The 19,200-nt window shown below is 46.0% G+C and overlaps 1 protein-coding gene and 1 long non-coding RNA gene across 51 annotated transcripts in view; one reads left to right on the plus strand and one right to left on the minus strand.

Moving 5' to 3' along the window:
* The window catches only part of LOC102149416 (ral guanine nucleotide dissociation stimulator), a 93,078-nt gene that overhangs the window by 28,787 nt on the left and 45,091 nt on the right, over positions 1-19,200 (minus strand). For 28 of the 50 annotated variants that reach the window (XR_011426743.1, XR_011426738.1, XR_011426736.1 and 25 more), the window contains 3 exons: positions 5,911-6,066; positions 4,538-4,663; positions 19-67 (listed from right to left, as the gene is read on the minus strand). The gene's annotated coding sequence lies outside the window, so the exon portion shown is untranslated. The remainder of the gene's footprint in view (positions 1-18; positions 68-4,537; positions 4,664-5,910; positions 6,067-19,200) is intronic. The other 22 variants (XM_070237106.1, XM_070237107.1, XM_070237125.1 and 19 more) reach the window with 1 other exon arrangement.
* LOC138917996 (uncharacterized) lies at positions 7,307-9,048 on the plus strand. The gene is made up of 3 exons (XR_011426745.1): positions 7,307-7,535; positions 8,282-8,327; positions 8,913-9,048. It is a non-coding gene; the product is annotated as an uncharacterized lncRNA (long non-coding RNA).

The following is a 19,200-nucleotide window of genomic DNA, read 5'->3' on the forward strand; positions in this document are numbered from 1 at the left end:
TCTCACTTGGGCACTTACCTGTTTTGTTCTCCATCCAGGTTTTTCTGGGAGCAAGTTCTTGAGAAACCTATAACGAAAAGTATGAGCTATCTACATAGGGAGAACTCAGACTTCGTTCAGCAATTCCCTGGGCGTGTGGAGACTCGATAGAATACTTTTTCTTTTTCCATTGCCAACACCCATGCCCATTCAGGCCTATGTGAGTTTTTACAATGCTCCTCCAACTGGTCTCCAAGCCTCCAGCGTGCCTCATTTCTCTTCATCGTAGAGGACAATAGCAGATCAATGTTTCTGAGGCATGGCTCCACCAGTGCCCTCTCTGATGCGGAAACCTTCCTCTCACTGCCTACCTGATAGACTCCAACTCTCTGCCTTAGCACTCAAGGGCCCCTCCGCCTTTCATGTATCCCACAGTCCTGCCAAACCGAACAGTACCCACTACCCAAAAACACACATTGCATTCTTCTCTTTCACCTCTGCCTGATCAGATGATGGACTTGAAACAAAGCCATCATTTGCTAGTTAAGTGACTTTTGCACAGGTCATTTCACCTCCCTGACCCTCAGTTTCTGCATATATAAGTGATGAATAGTAAGATTCACCTCATATTGCTCTTATAAAGAATTAAAATTGACTTAGAGAGCATATGCAAAAACAGCTGGCTCCCTGCCTGACATGCTGCAGTCACCAATAATTATTCGGATCTAAATATTGGCTCATGCCATGCCCTGCTTCTTTTCCTATTAAAACCTTATCCTTCAAAAATCGGTGTGTACCCTTTCTTGAAAACCAGCCCAAGGTGTAAACTGAAGTTCATTTTCCTAAGCTGCTCAGTAACATTTATAACGCAAAGTCTAATGCATTAGATCGGCTTTTTTGTTTAAGCAAAAGAAGCTAACTCTGGCTAACTTCAGTTTTCTTATTAAAGAAATTGACTAGAAGGACTTACGGTGACTCACATAACTGAAGGGAATTTTTGAAAAAATCAACAAACAGAAAGCAAAAATAAGCTTTGGAAGACACAATAGAGCACAGCGTATAGTTATTATTACTGCCGTTCACCAAATATTGTCGGCTCTTCTCTGGCACACAGAAGGGATGTATCTTCTTGGCCCCTTAAAGTCAAATGTGACTTTGTGAGCCTTTGGCAAATGAAACTTGAGCAAAAATGAGGCTGTCTCTTCCAGACAAACCTTTGGCAAACAGTAGGAGTGTGTTTTTCCTGCCTGGCAGTTGTGCAAGAAGTTGGATCGAGCATCTTTTAGCTGCCATCTACTCAATCCTCCAGACTGAGCAAGGATAATACAGAGCCAGCCCCTGATGACATGGAGCATGTTCGAGAAATAAACCTTGGTCATTTTTAGCTGAGACTTAGGAGTTTGTTGTGAATACAGCACAACATGGACTATCTGACTGATGAAAACATATGTAGGGGAGGAAGACATTTCCTCTTCCCAAGTGTGGGTTCATCTGGCTGGAGAACGAATTAAATTCACATGAGACAGAAAAGCAAGAGAAAATTAAACAAAGCTTTATGAGGAACCGTGGCCCGGTGCCTTTCTTCCCGAAGGAAGAAAGGGCACCAAAGAAGTGGGGTGCACATAGTGGTTATATACCGCCAAATGGGGTGTTTCACATGTGATTGAAATGTCCCTCCCACAATAGTCACAAGATTGCCCTGTCGGCACTTGATGGACACAGCAGGTAGTGGGTCTGCTATCTCAGTGGGCATGGCAGGACTCAAGTCGATTGTCTGGAGCTGGGCGGTCACAGGTGAGCTCAGCAATCAGTTCCTAGCCTAAGGAAAGATGCTTAATCCTTAAGAAATGCCAACGTTGGGAGGGGGAGGAAAGTCAGTTACAGGAGGTTACCAGACTAGCACAATAAAATGCAGATTTAAGTCCTTGCCTTTGGTATTGATTAAGAGTTTTTAGAGAGAAGGTCATCTCCTTTCTTCTTCCTGGTACAGAGAGGGAGGCAACTTTTACAGATAGAGATTTACCTTACAAATGTAAATGTGCCCTAACAAAGGGCAAGTTCCATTCCTCCTTCCCTGTCCCAGTTTATCAAAAGCAATCAGCCTCAAATAATCCTGATGCCAAAGAGACATATCTTGGGGTGGCCATTTCCAGGTCCCCACACATACATATTACCAATTTCCTGTGCTGTTGACCAAAATGACTTCAGTGAGCCAATATTAGAATTCCTTTTCACAAAGGTGGATAAGTGACAGATTAGAAGTCTACAGTCCCAGGAGTGTAGACAGATACCATGCTTATATATAGCAAAAATATTTCCTCATTTTGTCCTTTACCTGTCAATAAAAAAGTATATCTATAGAAATCTGGAGGTAAAGCTCCAGACAAAACCAACATGGTGACAAGGAGGAACATTACATACTTGTGAAAGGAGCGACAGATGAGAAAATAATAATAATGGCTGGGAACTTATAGAACCTTGCATTGAAAGGGATCTCATATGGAACTCAGGAAATATTTATAGCTGAAAGCACTACATGACAAAATCTGGTGGATGGAATTAAACAATACTTAGAAGAAAGATACCTTCAACATACGTATCTAAAAAGAAAAATTAGAAACCAATGAGCTGCTTGTTCAAGAAGCTAGACAAAGAGCAAGAAAGTAAAGTCAGGAAGAAAGGAAATGAGAAAGAGAAATGCCAAACCTTTGTTTCTATTTATTTGCTCTTTATTTATTGCTATGGACTGAATTCTCTCTCCCCACCATTCATATATGGAAGCCCTGACCCCCCTTGTGACCATGTCCAGACACAAGGTCTTTAGGAAGTAATTATGGTGAAAATGAAGTCATAATGGTGGAACCTAAATCAGATAGGACTGTGGCCTCATCAGAAGTGGAAGAGATCTCTCTTTCTGTTTCTTCACACGCATACACACACCCCGCCATCTGAGGACTCAGTGAGAAGGGGACCTTATGCAAGCTGAGGAGAGAGCCCTCGCCAGAACCTGACCATGCTGGCATCCTGCTCTCAGGCTTCCAGCCCCCAGAATGGTGAGAAAATAAATTTCTGTTGTTTAAGTCACCCACGCTATGGCATTTTGTTATGGGAACCCAAGCTAAGACGCTTATCTTTCACAGTTTGTTCCTAGGTTCTGGTACCAATTCCAATGTGTGTGGGGTTGGGGGTCAGGGGAGTCCCCCACAGCAACAAGCAATTCTTGGGACACCAGCTGGGTGTCCTACAATTCAACTCGATTCTGACACTATGTACCCAGAGACAGCATCACATCCCACAGGTTAAGGGTTCAGCCCCACAAGACTGCCCCCACTGCAGGTGCCAACAGCAAGTCTAGGCTGTCACCTATGCTTCTGAGCAACTGGCTGTCAGTAGGAGGTTCTCAAGACTCTCTACTCCGGTTCGACGAATTTGCTAGGGCGGCTCACAGAACTCAGAGAAACCTCTTACTTACTAGATTACCTGTTTATTAGAAAAGGATATGACTTGGGAATAGCTCGATGGAACAGACGCACAGGGCAAGGCACGGGGAAAGGGCACTGAGCTTCCACGCCCTCTCCAGGTAACCACTCTCCCAGAACCTGCACATGGTCACCAACCTGGATGCTCTTGGAAATCTGTCCTTTTGGGTTTTTATGCATAAGCCGTTTATTTATTCTCTTACCCTCGGCTGCTGTTTTTCCTTCCCCATTTATAGCCCAAAGCCAATCAAAGAAGGACATGTGCAGTGTGATGCTGTTCCTGTACATTTTTTAAGTGCATAACAATGTAAGAATTTGTTAACGGAGACATACACATGTATGTCTTGACTATGCGTAAAAATGTAATCTTTTGTTAATGGAGCCATGCACATGGATATTCTTGGAATCATAAAGAATGTAATTAATTTTAGGATATTGATACCTATGATGAGGGAGGGAGGAGAACGGGATGGAAATGTGAATTTTAGGTGTGACAGCAACATTTTGCTTCTTAAAAACAGAGATATCGTTGTGGGCTGAATCATGTCCCTGAAAATTCATATGTTGAAGTCCTAACTCCAGGACCTCATAATAGGGCTGTATTTGGAGAGAGGGCCTCTAAAGAGGTAATTAAGGTAAAGTGAGGTCACATGGGTAGGCTCCAATCCAATGTGACTGATACTCACATAAGAAGAGAAGATTAGAACTCAGACACACACAGAGGGAAGACCGTGTGAGGACACAGGGAGAAGCGGCCGGGGAGAGAGGCCTCAGAAGAGACTATACCGGCCAATGCCTTGATCTTGAACTTCAGCCTCCAGAGCCGTGAGAAAATAAATTTCTATTGTTTAAGCCACCCTACGTGTGGTATTTTGTTATGGCAGCCCCAGCAAATGAATGCAACATCGGAAGCAAATAGGGCAGAATTGAACGTCTCTTCTTTCTGGGTATTAGGGCCGGAGATAGAGGTCATACTATGTACTCTTCTGCATAGTTGAAATATTTCCATAATAGTTAAGAAAATAACAAGCAGATCCCGAAAAAGAATAACCAGAGAGTAGAAATTTATGTGTGATTACCTTACAGGCCAAGGTGGGTTTCGTGTTGGGCAGGTGGTTCTCTTCCACAGGGTGTGTCAGTCACCCATGAATTCCCGTCTCTTGGCTCTGCCATTCCTGACGCCTGTATCATCGTCTGCAACCAATCTGCACAAGGAGAAAGAAGGAACACGGAGAAGACATACCTGCTTTCAAAAGTTCCAACCTGGAAATGGCACACACCACTTCCACTCCCATTGCATTGGCTGAAACATAGTCACACGCCACACCTCACTGCAAGTTGCTGGGTGACTGCCTGCCTGGGCACCCAGGACAAGGATGTGGACAAACAGCCAGTAGTCCCACCCACAATGTCATCAGGTTGACCCTGGTCTTCATGCTGCTGCTCAGTCTACAGCGTGTCTGCCAGGTCTATGGTTAGGGTTTAGATATTTTACAAAGGCGCGGGGTTGGGGGTCATGGTTTGGGACTTCAAAGAGGAGGAAGCCAATTCACAAGGAGACAGAAAACCAAATGTTTGCTGGGCCATCTCTAAACAAATGAGAGAGAACTTGTGTAAAATGGGCCCGGCTAGGTACCTTCTTCTCTACCACATCTAGAGTTCCCTACGTTGACAGCTCCCTCCTGGAACAGGCCTTCTGTCTTAAATTCTTTTAGGCAGTTAGGGGCGAGGCCAAAGTTTCTTTTATATATAAATTTTATGTGTATATATGTAATTTATAGAACTAAATAAATGAATTTAAATATAGATACAATGGATTACATATTCTATTATATATCAATATTAATATATATTATATATATATAGATAATCTCCTTGGTTCTCCAGAGAACCCTGACAAATACAGGAGGAGTTAATATTCTTTTATCGATGGCATTTACATTTAATCATTTGAAATTCTTAGTTATGACATTGTTATGGCTTGCAAGGAAGTGTCCTTTTCAGTGTTTCATTTAGAGGCCTCAAGATACCAATTTTAAAAAGTTTCCCATTTTATTTGTTTGGTTTGATAGGCTTTTTCCAATTGAGTGCACAGATAAACCAATTTAGGAATTTCAAAGGAGCCCCATTTAGGCCAGTGAAGCTTTAAATCACCCTGAGTAATCTGAGCCCAGTGGGACAAAAATCTACATGTAGAAGGTCTGGATTTTTTAAAGACAAAACCAGCAGGAGTCCCAGAGTGGGGCTGTTCTTTGGTGGTCCTCTTAGAAAATGGATTTCTCATTTGTATGAACTTACCCAAGGATCAAAGGCCCAAAAAAGGAGTGAAAGAAACAGAAGCTTCTAACAAAGCTGACAATGGAAGGATGGCCAGAACCAGTATCAAAGGACGCCTACATAAAGAGTCTGGACCTCTACCAAAAATGGGAGGTCCAGGCCCAGGAGGACTTACCACCAGGAACCAGAGCCACCAGGAGGAGACGACAGAGCACAAAAGATTCTTTGCAGGCACCTTGCTTGTGTCTGTGAAGTGGCACCAGAATTGAAGGTCAGTAGCTAGGGATCCCACTTCTGTCACCATGTAAAGTCAGCAAATAAGAGGCATAAACTGCAAAAGAACCAAAAAGTTTATTTGGGGTCTCAAGAATTGCAATTCAGGAGATGTAGATTCGAGTAGAAGCTCAAGTGTGCTCCTAGGAAGACAAAGGAGGCAGGGGTAGATAAAAGGAAAGGACACAGGCTTACAAAGGTCTACAGTGAACAGTTAATGACTGGTTCTGGCATGGGGTGAGCTGACTTGCCAGAACATAGTTGGTCCTAGGCAGACTGCCCCTTCTTGGAATGAGGAAACACTTCAAGATGTGACCTCTGCTGTCAGGTAAAGCTCAAAAGTTCAGTTAACATCTGGTGGTGGATGTGGTGTACAAGCATAAGCCCCACTTCCTTAATGGCCTCCCAGCTCCATTTTAGAAGCCTTGAAAATGGTACTCCATTTTGACATTGTCATCCACCACAGTCACGCACCATGTAACAATATTAACGATGTTTCGGTCACTAATGGACCACATATATGACAGTGGTCCCATACGGGTAGCACCACATAGCCTGGGTGTGTAGTAGGCTCTACCACTTAGGTTTGTGTAAGTACACTGTGTGATGTTCACACAACAGTGAAAGTGCCTAATGATGCATTTCTCAAAACATGTCCCTTTCATTAAGTGAGGTATGCCCGTACTGATTTTAGTCTTGTGAATGTTGAATAATGAATTATTCATTTCAATTATTTGAGTCAGCCCCACTGGCTGAAGACGGTAAAGGCTGACTGAAGCAAAAAACTAAAATTTGTTACTCAACATTCACAAAACCAAATGAGTAAAGAACTTTAAGTTCTATATCAGGGTTCATGTAAGGCAAAAACATTCTAAAGGAAAGATGGATTTGAGGACATATATGATTCTGAGTGTAAATGTCTGGGTACTAGCAAAAATTCCAGGGAGCATTTCAGACTTTCGAGGCAGTGGAAGTGGTGAAACCAAAGTCAAGCTCTCCAAACAGTAAAGGGGGCCCAGGTAATATCTGGAGTACAGGTGGAACAGGCAGAAAATTCCATTAATGTAATTGTATGATATGATGAACGGACAGAGTTGGAAAATAGGATGGCAGGGTAGGGCAGAGGGACCTGGAGGGCCCAGGATGGATGGAGAGATCAGCTGGGCTGGTGGGGGGAAGGGGCCATGGGCACACCCTCTTCATGTCCCCTCCCCCACCCTCTGAAACCCTTTGTGACTCTTCAGTGCTCTGTGATGCAGGCCTGGGATTATAGGCAAGTGTGGACACTCTCAGAGCTCAGTTGCCTCAGGCAGCCTTGCGATTCAGAAAATGGAGTTCAGTCAATGGAATGTTCTCTCATTTCTGAATAGCCATATTGAGTTGTTTTTGAGCATCTGCTCAACATTCTTAGATAGTGACCACAACCTCACCATCGCGTGTGGGTTGTGGTTGCTTCTTCTGTTCCTGTGCTTCCTGGTGGGGATTCCATCTTTACCAACCTTCTGGAAAACCAAAATCTACCAAAAGGTAAGGATCCCTGGGCAAGCCACCAACAGGGATTTTTTATTGTTGTTTCCATTTCTAGTCCCACATTTTTAAATGAGTTGGTCCAGAGAGACTCCTAAGATGGCAAGTCTGAATAGAGGATAGAACATCATCCTTCTAGGGGAATAGGAGAGGCAGGACTAGGGGTTCAGCTGGGACTGTTTCCCATTTAAAACTCACAGACCATCTGGGTGTGGTGGAGGATTCCTGGATAAAATCCCATCACTGATTTCACGGCCCTGCATTAGGTTATTTAGAGAGTTTGGGATCTGTGTAGGAGAACACTGTTCCCAACACTGGATCATGAGTCACATTCCCATGTCGGGCGTCATTCGACCAAACCGTCCTTTGTATTGGGCAGATCAGGAGAGCAGGGCTGAGCCTCTGAGCAGACACTGGAGTGTGAGCTCTGTCCCAGGATACAGGGGCCTATCTGAGGAAGCACAGATGTGACTGTGGGCCTCAGAGTCTATGCCCTCCTTGAGCAGAGGACTTCTGACTGAGAACATCAAGTGTGGACTCTAGCCAAAAATCCTCCTTCGAGTTTTTCAAAGAAGGAAAAATTGAAAGTATCTTATCACCTTTAGAAATTCAGAAAGGGAAAGAACACAAAGTGCTAGTAGTAAAAATGGAGAGTGACGTTAATCTTGGATGAATATCTGAGTTTCCTAGAGAGAGGAGCAAGCCAACTAAGTCCTCGCTCCTCATTCTTTTCTTTTTGTTCTCAGCATCAGGGCAGAGCCAAGAGGAGAAGAAGAGGTGGAACATCAAGTGGTAAGGTTCCACCTATCCCACCTGAGCTCTCCAAGGGTGACCCTTCCTGTCCTCTCCATGAGGTCCCAGGTCCATGGTCTCTGAGGATGTCAGTCGCTAGATAGAGTCCCTCTCAGAAGATAGAGGCCTCAGAGGAAAGGCTCATGGGAAGGTAGTCAGAACCCGAGACATTTCTCAGATTCCTGCTCTGCCCAGCTCTGGGCATGAAGCAGTGATGGGCCTGGACAATGGGTGTTGCCCAGTGGGTGGCCGTGGGAGACGTCAAGAGTCAGAACTTCTGTCTCCTGACCTTGTAGAAACTACGTTGACTTCCTGGATGATCAGACTCCTCGAGGTAACCATTGACCTATGTTCCTCACATGGGGGTTTTGAAAATCCCATGGGATAACGTATGTGACAGTACTTTATAAATGAAGCAACAAACACATGTGAACCTTATTAATATTATCATTGACCGTTTGACCACATCTACTGATTCTTGGGGCTTTCAGAGTTAATATCCCAAGGGTCTCCCATAAAGGGACTCCTGTGTAACACCTATGCTTCTACCTTTATTACATGTAATTCACTCTTCTGGTTTCCCAGGTTGGAGAAATTACCAGAGGGAAACAGAGGAGAAAAGGAGGCTAATTTCTATTCTGAAAAGGTGACTAGTCTTTTCTTTCCTGATCCCTCTTTAACATGTTCTCTGCAATTCCAGGGATTCAGTACAGCCTGCAGTAGTCATGGGAGGGGTTTGCCATAGGAACGGGTATGTGAATGAAGGCCTTGGGGTGAGGGCTGCTGAGTGTATGGTGAAGTCATAGACGTGGGGCATTGTGAAGGGGCAGCAGGCTTCAGGTGGCCCCTCCCCTGACAGGCCAGCAGGTCCTCCTTTCCTTGTTCTGGTCCTGGCTACAGTTTTCTACTTCCTGTCTCCCGCAGGCCCCTAGGCCGGCCTCTCGATACCACCTGCTTTCGTCAACTATTATGCCCAGACCCCTCCTGTGAGGTGTGTAATAGCACAACTGCTGAGATCAATCAGCTCCTGGAGGACCTGGAAGATGATACCGCCTCTGTGTCCTCTATGGCTTCCACAGCTTCTGGGACTGAGTCATCATTCACTCTGTCCTCTGCCTTCTCAGAAGTCCCTCCAGGAGACCTAACACCATCCCCTCCACCTGACCCTTCCCCACCGCCCCCCTCCGTCCTCTCACCTAACCCAATGACACCCTTAGCTGACTTTCTTTCACCCTCACCACCGGGTCACTCTATGCCACCAGAGCCTTTTCCTCCCTTGGAGTCCAAATTCCCAGCAGACCGTTCCCCACCCCAACCCCTTGCCCTTCCCCCTCTGCCACCACATGACACCCAGGCAACGGGTCCTATTCTCCAACCAGAGGCCACTCTGTCTCTGAATACGATCTTCTCTCTTGACCGCACCCTTTCCCAAGATATTAACCCCTTACCAAATTTGTCCCAGATAATCAATCCCACTGATTCACTGGCTTGTCATCACACACCACCAAGCCTGTCTGTCTCACCACCGACAGACCACCCTTTAACTGTGACTCAGTCTAAATTGGTTTCCATCTTACTGAAGTCTGTTCCAGAGAACTCATCTCCAGATAGCCGTGGTGGGTTGTCCACTTATGTCCCAACAGTCAGAGGCACTGACCATTCAAGCCTGTCAATTTCAGAATTATCCTGGTGGCAAGCTTGTGCCAAAGACTTGTTCTTAGCACCTTCCACCTTGGCACCATGTGATTTTAATCGAGAGTTTCTTGCCCTCCATTCTTCAGAGTCCTATCTGGAGAGACACCCTACAGCTAACATTATAGAGCCTGGTAACCTCTCATTTCTCAGCCCTCATGTCCTGGCACTCCTGGAGAGACAAGTCCGAAAGAGGAGTGATTTCCTGATGTGGAAGGAAAAGGAGAAGGAGAAGGGTTCTTTTCCAAAAAAACTTAGGCCAGGCCACCAACTAAATCCTTCGGGGAAAACGTTAGAGTCAAATGCTGATGAGTGTGACTCAGCATTCTCCCTTCCTTCTTGGAGCAGTGCAGGCAAACCAAAGGAGCTGCACATGCATGAGCAGCCCCCATATCCTAAAATCTTGGGGGACCATTTACAGGAAAAATGTATGCAGCTCTTCTGGGGTCTCCCATCTCTGCACAGCGAGTCCTTGCCCTCTGCTATCTGTGACTCAAGTGACTGCACCACAATCTTCCTTTTCAATACCATCTCAAATGCCTCCATGGGCCAAGAATCCCCAGTACCTCTCCATCGCCCACCTCCATCCTTGCCTGAGATCCAGCCCCAACCCTTGCCTCAAACCCTGCCCCAATCCCAGCCCCTACCTCTCACTCAGGTCAAGTCCCAGGCCCACCTTAAATCCCCACTCCCAATCCTACCATCTGGTCCTCTACCCCAGATAAGGATCTGTGGAGTGTGTCACCATAGACCCCAGGATGAATCAGAGTCTCTCACCTCATCTGAAATTCAACAACTGGAATGGAAAGTGTTGCAGAAGCAACAGGAAAGTTTGTGGGGTTCCCCCTCTGTAGTCCAAAGATCTCAGGAAGAATTTTGTTCTTCAGCTCCCAACTTTCCTTACCATCAGGCCTCCCAGGCCCATGCCTCCATCTCCATCCTTCCCGTAGAGTTTCCTCTCAGTGATGAGCTGAGGAAGAAACTGGAACATCACCTTCGAAAGAGGCTCATCCAACACCGGTGGGGCCTGCCCCGCAGGATCTGTGAGTGTCTGTCACTGATGATGCCTCCAAGAGATTTCTCAGAGATAGCTAAGTCAGAGAGCAATCGTGGACTCTCACGGATCTCGGTGAACAAAGATCTAAATGTTGGATTGAGCCAATCCAAAAGCTTCCATGAGAGGGGTTCAGAACTGCTTCAGGTAGAGAAGGAGATGGGGAAGGATCGGGGGCACAGCCCAGAGAATGGCCCAAAAGCTCATCTGTTGAGTGACCCAGAGAGCTCTTCAGATAAGGATCCGGCATATGACTCTGAGAAAGACCTAAATAGTCACGTGGCAAGTCTGTCAGGGAAAAATTCAAGGGCCTTGGAGGAAAGTCTAGATCAGAAACAACTTGAAAATGTCCTGAAAGCACATTTGAGCAAGAAGTTTGAGGAAATCAGTGAGGCTCGGCTCCCTGGGATGGTGCGCAGTTCATGGCATGCCAGCAAGCAGACATTGCTGCTTTCTGACAAATCCCGCACCCAAATAACACAGAGGAGTTTGCCACCTTCAGTGGGTGGGGACTCCTCCCTGAATACCTTCCAGGAGCTTTGCTTCATTGATTCCAGCGCACAACAGATGATGGAAAGCCATATTAAAAGCTTTCGTATGAGAATGGAGTGGGGCCTTCCCTGCAGGGTCCTTGAATCCATACAGGCATTTAAATTGGAAGATGCTGCATCCCAGTCCTTGACCTATTTCTACTGTCCCCCCTCAAATAACCCAACTTTGGAAGTGGACTCCAAATCCGAGGGCTTCGAGCCCCATAGAGGAAGCTCTAAATCTGTTCTTCAAGAAAAAGCGGAAACAACAAATTCAGCCCTGGTCCTGGATCGTCTTTGCCCTGCTACTTCACCTATGGGCAGGCAAGGACAAGGGGTGCCGAGACAATCACCCTCTGGTATCAACCAAGAGATTGCAGAGGTTGTTCAGAGGAGTAAGGGTGCCAGGCAGACTCATCTGCCTGTCACATGTGGCATCACAGGCAAAGCGAGTCAGAAATTTACTCAGCTAGGCAACAGATGCCCCCCAGAGCTGCCTGCAAGGCAAGCTGGTGCCAAACATGAGACAAAGGATGCGAGAGTGAGTCCCAGTGATAGAAGAGAAGGGCGACAGGACAAAAAGATGAAGTCGGAACCCTTTTCCGTGCACAGCACGGCCAGGGACATATTCAGGGCCAAGGAGCTCAACGCTCTGCAGTCAAAAACTGCTAATGTGTTGACAACCAGCAAGCCAGGAAGCTCCCAAAGGATACGTGAGAATCACAGTAAAATAGAAATTACTGGGACCATTGAAAGCCCTGCACCAAAAAGACAAGTTCCCCAAGACCCGAAGTCATCGGATCTTAAGGAACATCTGTTTAGGGAATTAAAGTCGAAACTAGAGAAGAGGAATCAGAGCCAGGTCCAAGGCCAACACACTGACAGGTCCCCTGCCTCAGAGAGCTTGACTTGCAAGGCCTCACTGACTCATGCCCACGGTGTCTCCAGTGGGGACATGGGAGCTTCCCAGGTGCTGCATGTCCATCTGGAGGACACTGGGATCAGCAGGCAGCAGCGGCAGGAGCCTTGGGTCCCTAAGAAAGATCGAAAGAGGTACGAGGATAAGAAATTCCCACCAGCTACAATGAGAGTGAGCCCTCCGGGCACCAACAAAGAAGAGCTTGGTGGAGGGGATGCAGGGTTGGGGACATCCCAACCTACAAGAAAGAGTTTCCCTACTCAGATCACAGCATCAGAGGAGACGCTTGGGAGCAAGTCTTCCCAGACCTCATCACAGAAGGCACAGCCTCCTCCTGAAAGTCTGTTCAGAAAAAAGATGAACCACATTTTTCAATGGCTTCGTCCTGGGACAAAAGGCAAAAACCAAGAACATCCCCAGGAAAAGGGCAGCCCCATATCATCTGCACAGAGCAGAGGCCTGGTTAAAGGGAGAGCTGCCGTTACTGGGACCACCACGGCTCAGAAGACCAGGACGGTCCCTGGGAAGTTCCCAGTGGAGAAACTGGGGCAGCGGTGTGCAGCAGAGGTCACCCGCCCTCAAGAGCCCCTTCCTTCCCTGAGGAAGTTTGTGAAAACTGACCAGAAGGCAGAAGAGCAGGCCCAGGCAGAGCCCGTCCAGGGGCATCCTTCCAACTACAGGGCTCCCTCCTGTAAAGTGCCAAGCACCAAGTCCTGCCACCAAGAAGTTGTCTTTGCTGGCCAGAATTATCCTACATGTTCTAGACGGATCAGAGACCAGAACAGACACCCTCAGAAAGTCATGGCGTTTAAAGATCAGCTATTGGATCAGAAGCGTCCCTTATCTGTGCCCCGCAGGGAGCATGTGCCCCATCCAAGCTCCACCTGCAGGCGTCAAGCCGGCCCAGGGGCCTCCAGCTGTTCTCACCACTGCTAAAGGCACTATGTTTAGGGATCCGTCTCTATGTCAACAGAAAACGCTTTTCCAGCGTTTCGAGAGCGGAAAATTTCCCACCGCAAAATAATTCCTTCTTGTGGAGAATATTAATTCTCCCCAATAAATGATTCTCTAATAATAGTGATGTCTTTTCTGTGTCCTGTGTTGGGGGCATGGGTTTCAGGTAACTCAGGGCTTGTGCTTAGGGAAAAGGAGGAGTGAGTTCAGCTCTTACTGATTGCTTCCTCTGGCTTCTAAAAGGTCACCAGTGCTCTGGAGCTCTTGTTGACAAAGAGATATCACGTGCCCCCAAAAGCCCATTTCCTCCCTGATGAAGTTTGAGGAGGTGGGCTCTGCCTCCTGCCTCTTCGCTTAGCCTTAACGAAAGTGTAGAGCAGCTCACACCTTCCGCTCACTGAATGTTTTACATCCTTCAGAGAGTAGGGAAGACAGGTGTTCTCTATCCGAAGAGGGTCAAGAATAGGTATGCAATTCATAAAACAACAATGAAGAAAAAACAGTGGCTTCATCATGATTTAGAGGTCAGTGACCAGAGGACCCCACAGGGGGTGAACCCTGAATGGGATTTGGGGGGTGGGGGAGGGTATTGCTGCAGTGGATCCTGGGCTGGTGGGGGAGGGGCTAGGAACAGCACAGACGCGCCTTAAGAATCTGTCATGCGAGTCATATTAATGTGTTAGGGAAGAATACTTTAAACTTTACATTCAGGTTTCCCTACTGGAAAGGCACCTGGGGGAAGTGGTTCCCCTCCGTAGGTATTTCTTCAGACTGCCAAATGATATTTTGTTGCAGAGCAAAAGCATCACTCAGCTGCCAGTAGTAACAATGTTGACCAGGTAGCCACCTACCTCCCAGGATAAAATAAAGCTGAGAGTAAGGAAAAGATGACTTGGAGTAAGCGAGGAGGGAAGAAAAAATGAAGAGGGGAAAGAAGGACCTTGCTGGTAGAACAAAGCTTTATGCCTCATCATCCATATGGTGACCCTGTCCTGTTCCCCCCGCCCCCTCCTCAATCTGATCCAGGCATCACCACCTTGAGGCTGATCCAGGCACTGCACAGCACACTGATGCCTTATTCCAAAAAGGCACTGGGCTGTTCTTTGAATACTAAACAACATCTGCAGGGAGGTCATCAGGCATGGCATCCCCCTCTTTGGGGAAGGTGATCTTGCTGCCTTCCTTCCATCTATGCTTAATAGGAATATACAAGATCTTGCCCTTAGTGTGTACAGTTCACCTATCGGGATGGAAGTGCCGCCTCTGATATTCACGGCCTTGGTGGAGCCATGGCTGGTCTCCCCCAGAACACCTGCAGCTCATGAACCAGAGGTGAGTCCCAGACTATGCACCAGGTTACAGATATATGGGGGTCTCACCATGGACTGCACACATACCCCACCTTACAATAGGGGTTTGGAGGAAAGGCAACTGCACTTAGACAGACTGGGACTCAAAAATTGGCTGAGTGTCAACTGGGGCAAAATTCAAAAAGCATTATGATGGTGAGCGTTAAATACATTAAGTTGTAGACATCTAAAATAAAGAGGGCTACAAGGGTGGAAAAATAAAATACCAATTTTGTTTTCTAAAAACAACATGATTTTAAAAATGGAAGGGAGGAGAAAAAGGGAAAAATAGAATAAAATGATTGTTCTATAAGTAATAAGAGGGGGTCAAGATATAGGTGACAAACGAAATAAGACTCCGAGTAAGGGAAAGGAATCTGAGGACATTAGAAAAGATACAAGTATAATGGTAACTATTGTAACAAAACCGAACACGCACACGCGCGCGCACACACACACACTACACAAATGGGGTGAGTATCCCAGAGGGCACTGGAGGTAGTTTTCCCAGAAAGGCTTGTGAATGCTAGGTGTTAAAACGAAAACCAAAAACAAAACCGGTGTCCACTACAGCCTCTCTCACTCCACACTTGTATCTTCTTGTCCAGAGTTATGCCATTGAACCCACAATGTCTGAAACTTGAGGTCAAAGAAAGAATGCAGATTCTGTGGAGGTCCTGGGAGGGGGATGGGGCCCAGGGCAGGAGACTTGAAGAGGTGAGGAGGCCATGGAGGGCTCTACCATCGATGTGGATAGACCAGCCAAAGACCAGCCTCTCAGTTTCTACATCATCTCATCTTAGGGTCCTTTCCTTCCATTCCAGTGTAGTTACTGCCACAGTCCAGAGCTTATCACCAGGAACACTTCAGCCATCCAGATTATTACAGTCGGACATTCCACCCCTTGGCCTCGTCTCTCATTCTTCTGATTCATATGCCCCTTGTTAACTTTTCAACTCCAGGCCCTTCATTTTTCCACTTACTCCTTGTCTGTCGGTCAAGCTCTTGTTTACATTTCCTCCCTCTCCGGGGTAGACTCGATGGTCTGTCAGCTAACCAACATTTAAAAAGCTCCGCTACTAATGGGCCCCATCCAATCCCCTTTAATCCTTCCTGTCTGGCAAAATCCCATCTCTCTGCCTTTCCCAGAAATGCCTTCCTATAACTAATTGAGCACTATTGGATTAAATCTCACAATGGAGTCTACAGATGCCACAGTAAATTCAGCCCCAGCACTAGCTGGAAATCACTCACTCATTCCACAAAGAATTATCCCATGCTTACTAACATGAGAACAAGACAAATGGAGCTTAGGTCTCTGTTTCCTTATTCCATTCTCTCTCCAGGGACACTCAAATGTATTTCAAATCTCCTCCACTTTCCTCAAATTTAGGCTGTCTCCATTTGCTCAGTAGATGTGCTGGACCACTGATCACAGAGGAACTAGAAGTCAGGAGACAGGAACTTTCCGTCAATAAACCTTCACAAAAACCTTTTCCCGTTTCTCCTTTCCTTCTTTCCTGTTATATGAAAAGAGGTTTCCTTCCTAACCTCAATGATTACACTTCCTGAAATGTCCTTATTGAGAGAGCTAAACCCTTGTCTTGATGGACTGAGCCCCCTTGCCAGGTCTCCTCTCGTCCCCTCCCTCTCTTTAGGAGGCACCCAGCTTCTTTCATTATTTTAAGCTTTCTATTACAGAAATGTTTGAACATGCACAAGAGCAGTGGAACTTCCCATGTAGCCCTTACCCCACTTTCACAGTTATCATCTGGCACGTGTGATACGGCCCGTCTCCTACACTACGGTTAAGGGGCAAAAGCCCATGGGAACATCCTGCCATCCGTCTCTCAGGTGTATGCTTTGTGCCCATGTCACAGCTCTCACGTTTCTTTGACATTTACTACCTGTGGAGCTCACTGACCCAAAACAGATGGACAGAGCCATGGGGAGGAAATGCACTGAGCTTCAGATGCTCTGGCCATCAGTTCTGCTCAGCCCTGTAGTCAAGCCTGAGAAGTCACTGAGTTAACTCCTCCCTCCACCCCACGCAGAAAGGAATCTTCCTAAGCAAATGCAGTGCACGGTGTTGCAGTCCCTCAGTCACACAGTGACTGCAGCACGTAGAGAGCACAGAAGGAGAAAACTGTACATGTGATAAGGACTTCACATCACCATGCAAGTGTTTTCAAAGATTTAGAAGAAAGTTTCTTTCCTGTAATACATTTAAAACGAGCTACTGTATGATGAGTTAAACACAGGAGATCAAACACTTTTTTATCTCCTCTCCTTCCCCAAAAGTAAAATATTACATGAAAAGATGCTCCACATCATTAGTCACCAGGGAAATGCAAATCAAAACCACTGTGAGATAGCACTTCACACACAGGATGGCTAGAATCAAAAAGTTAGATAATAGCAAGTGTTAGAAGGCCGAGAAACTGAAACCCTTCTATGCTGCTGGTGGGTATGAAAAATGGGGCAGCTGTTTTGGAAAACCGTCTGGCAGTTCCTCAAAAGTTAAACACAGAATTACCATATTACCTAGAAACTCCACTTCTAGCTATACACTCAAGAGAAATGAAAACATATGTCCTCACAAGAACTTGTACACAAATGTCCACAGCAGTATTATTCATAACAGTCAAAAGACGGAAACAACCTAAACGTCCATCAACTGACGAATGGGTAAATAAATTACGGTATATCCACACAATGTAATATTTTTTGGCAATAAAAAGTACTGATACATGCTACAATATGCACAAACCCTGACAACATTATGCAGAAGTGAAAGAGGCCAGTCACAAATAACCTCATATGATTCCATTCATACGAAATGTCCAGAGCAGAGAAATCTAGAGAGAGAGGAAGTAGACTAGTGGTCGCTTAGGGCTGGGAGGATGAGAGGACAGGGGCATGACAGCTAAAGGTTATGAAGTTTCTTTTTGAAGTCATGAAAATGCTTTAAAATTGACTGTGGTGATGGTTACCCATCTGTGAATATACTAAAAATCATGGAATTATACACTTTAAATGGGTAAGTTGTATAGTATGTGAACTATATTTCAATAAAGCTGCCAAAACAAGTAAAGGATTTAAAAAGAATAAGGCCCTTGAGGATGACAAGAAGGGGAGAAGATATGACAAAAGATGTCAACACAATTTTTGAAGACGGAAATCCGGTGCAGGAGTGGTAACTGAGTAGCAGAGCAGAGGAAGTGCCGGCAAACCAACTCACACCACAAAACCCCAGAAGACGGACGACCCAGTGGCACCAGATAAGGAAGAAATTAAGGGGTTCATGCTGTACACATGTTGAATATTTTGTTCTTTCCTTTGGTCCTTGTTTTATATTATGTGTAATTTTTTAAAAAAAAATTTTGGGGGGGATGCTCTTTTCCAGTATTTTGTGAAACCCTGTTGAAATGTTAGCACACTTTAAATGTGCAAAGAGGATCCAGGGTTTCTTGCCTGGGACAGAACCTGCGACAACTGTTTTAAAGTCACCATTGCACACTTCTGGGGTCTGGGTAGGCTAGCGCTGGCAGGTACGGGAATCAAAGCCAGAAATTTCAAAGGTTAGGCAAAATTTGGGACAACAGCCAACGGTCCATTTTTAAAATGTATTTATTTAAAGATAAACTTGTGGAAAAGTTGCATGGATGGTAAACAACCATATACCCTTTATCCAGGTGTACCCATTAGTATTTTGACCCATTTTCGATATCTCTCCACTTTGTCTCTGTCTCCGCTCCCTCCCTCCCCTTTCTCTCTATATCAGCACACACACACACACACACACACATGGATGTCCATGAATGTGCCATGTCCGCGCCCGGGATCCAAACCGGCGAAATGCTGGGCCACCAAAGCGGAGTGTGCAAACTTAACCACTCGACCATGGGGCCGGCCCCACCTGAAACTATTGTTGGTGGAGCTTATCTTGCTCAGACTTTAAAGGATGATTTGACAATCATGAGTCCTGGGGACCTTAGGGGCAGTCAGGACCAGACTTACTATTAAAAAAACAATGCCAGAGAAGCAAAGATACATAGAGGGATTTGTCTGAACAGAGACCTCCTGCAGTCGAGGGAGGGTACATGAGAGGGGTGGGCTTGAAGTGTACCTTCCTTTTGGGTAGAGACGATGGTGAAGCTGTGGATGAGGGAGAAGACAGGGAAAGAAAGGAGCTGTCATTACTGGTAAACCCTCTCACATGGGAGGGAAAGGATTGGGTGTCTGCGGCCAAGATAGATTCATCAGACTCAGCGAGGGAATGCGGGCACGCAAAGGGAGGACATGACACAGGGCTTCATTCCAGCAGTTTAGCACTGAACAATGAAGCTGTAAAAGTTATAACTATTAAATGACT

The sequence above is a fragment of the Equus caballus genome, chromosome 16 (genome assembly GCF_041296265.1).
Source record: "Equus caballus isolate H_3958 breed thoroughbred chromosome 16, TB-T2T, whole genome shotgun sequence".
Taxonomy (NCBI): domain Eukaryota; kingdom Metazoa; phylum Chordata; class Mammalia; order Perissodactyla; family Equidae; genus Equus; species Equus caballus.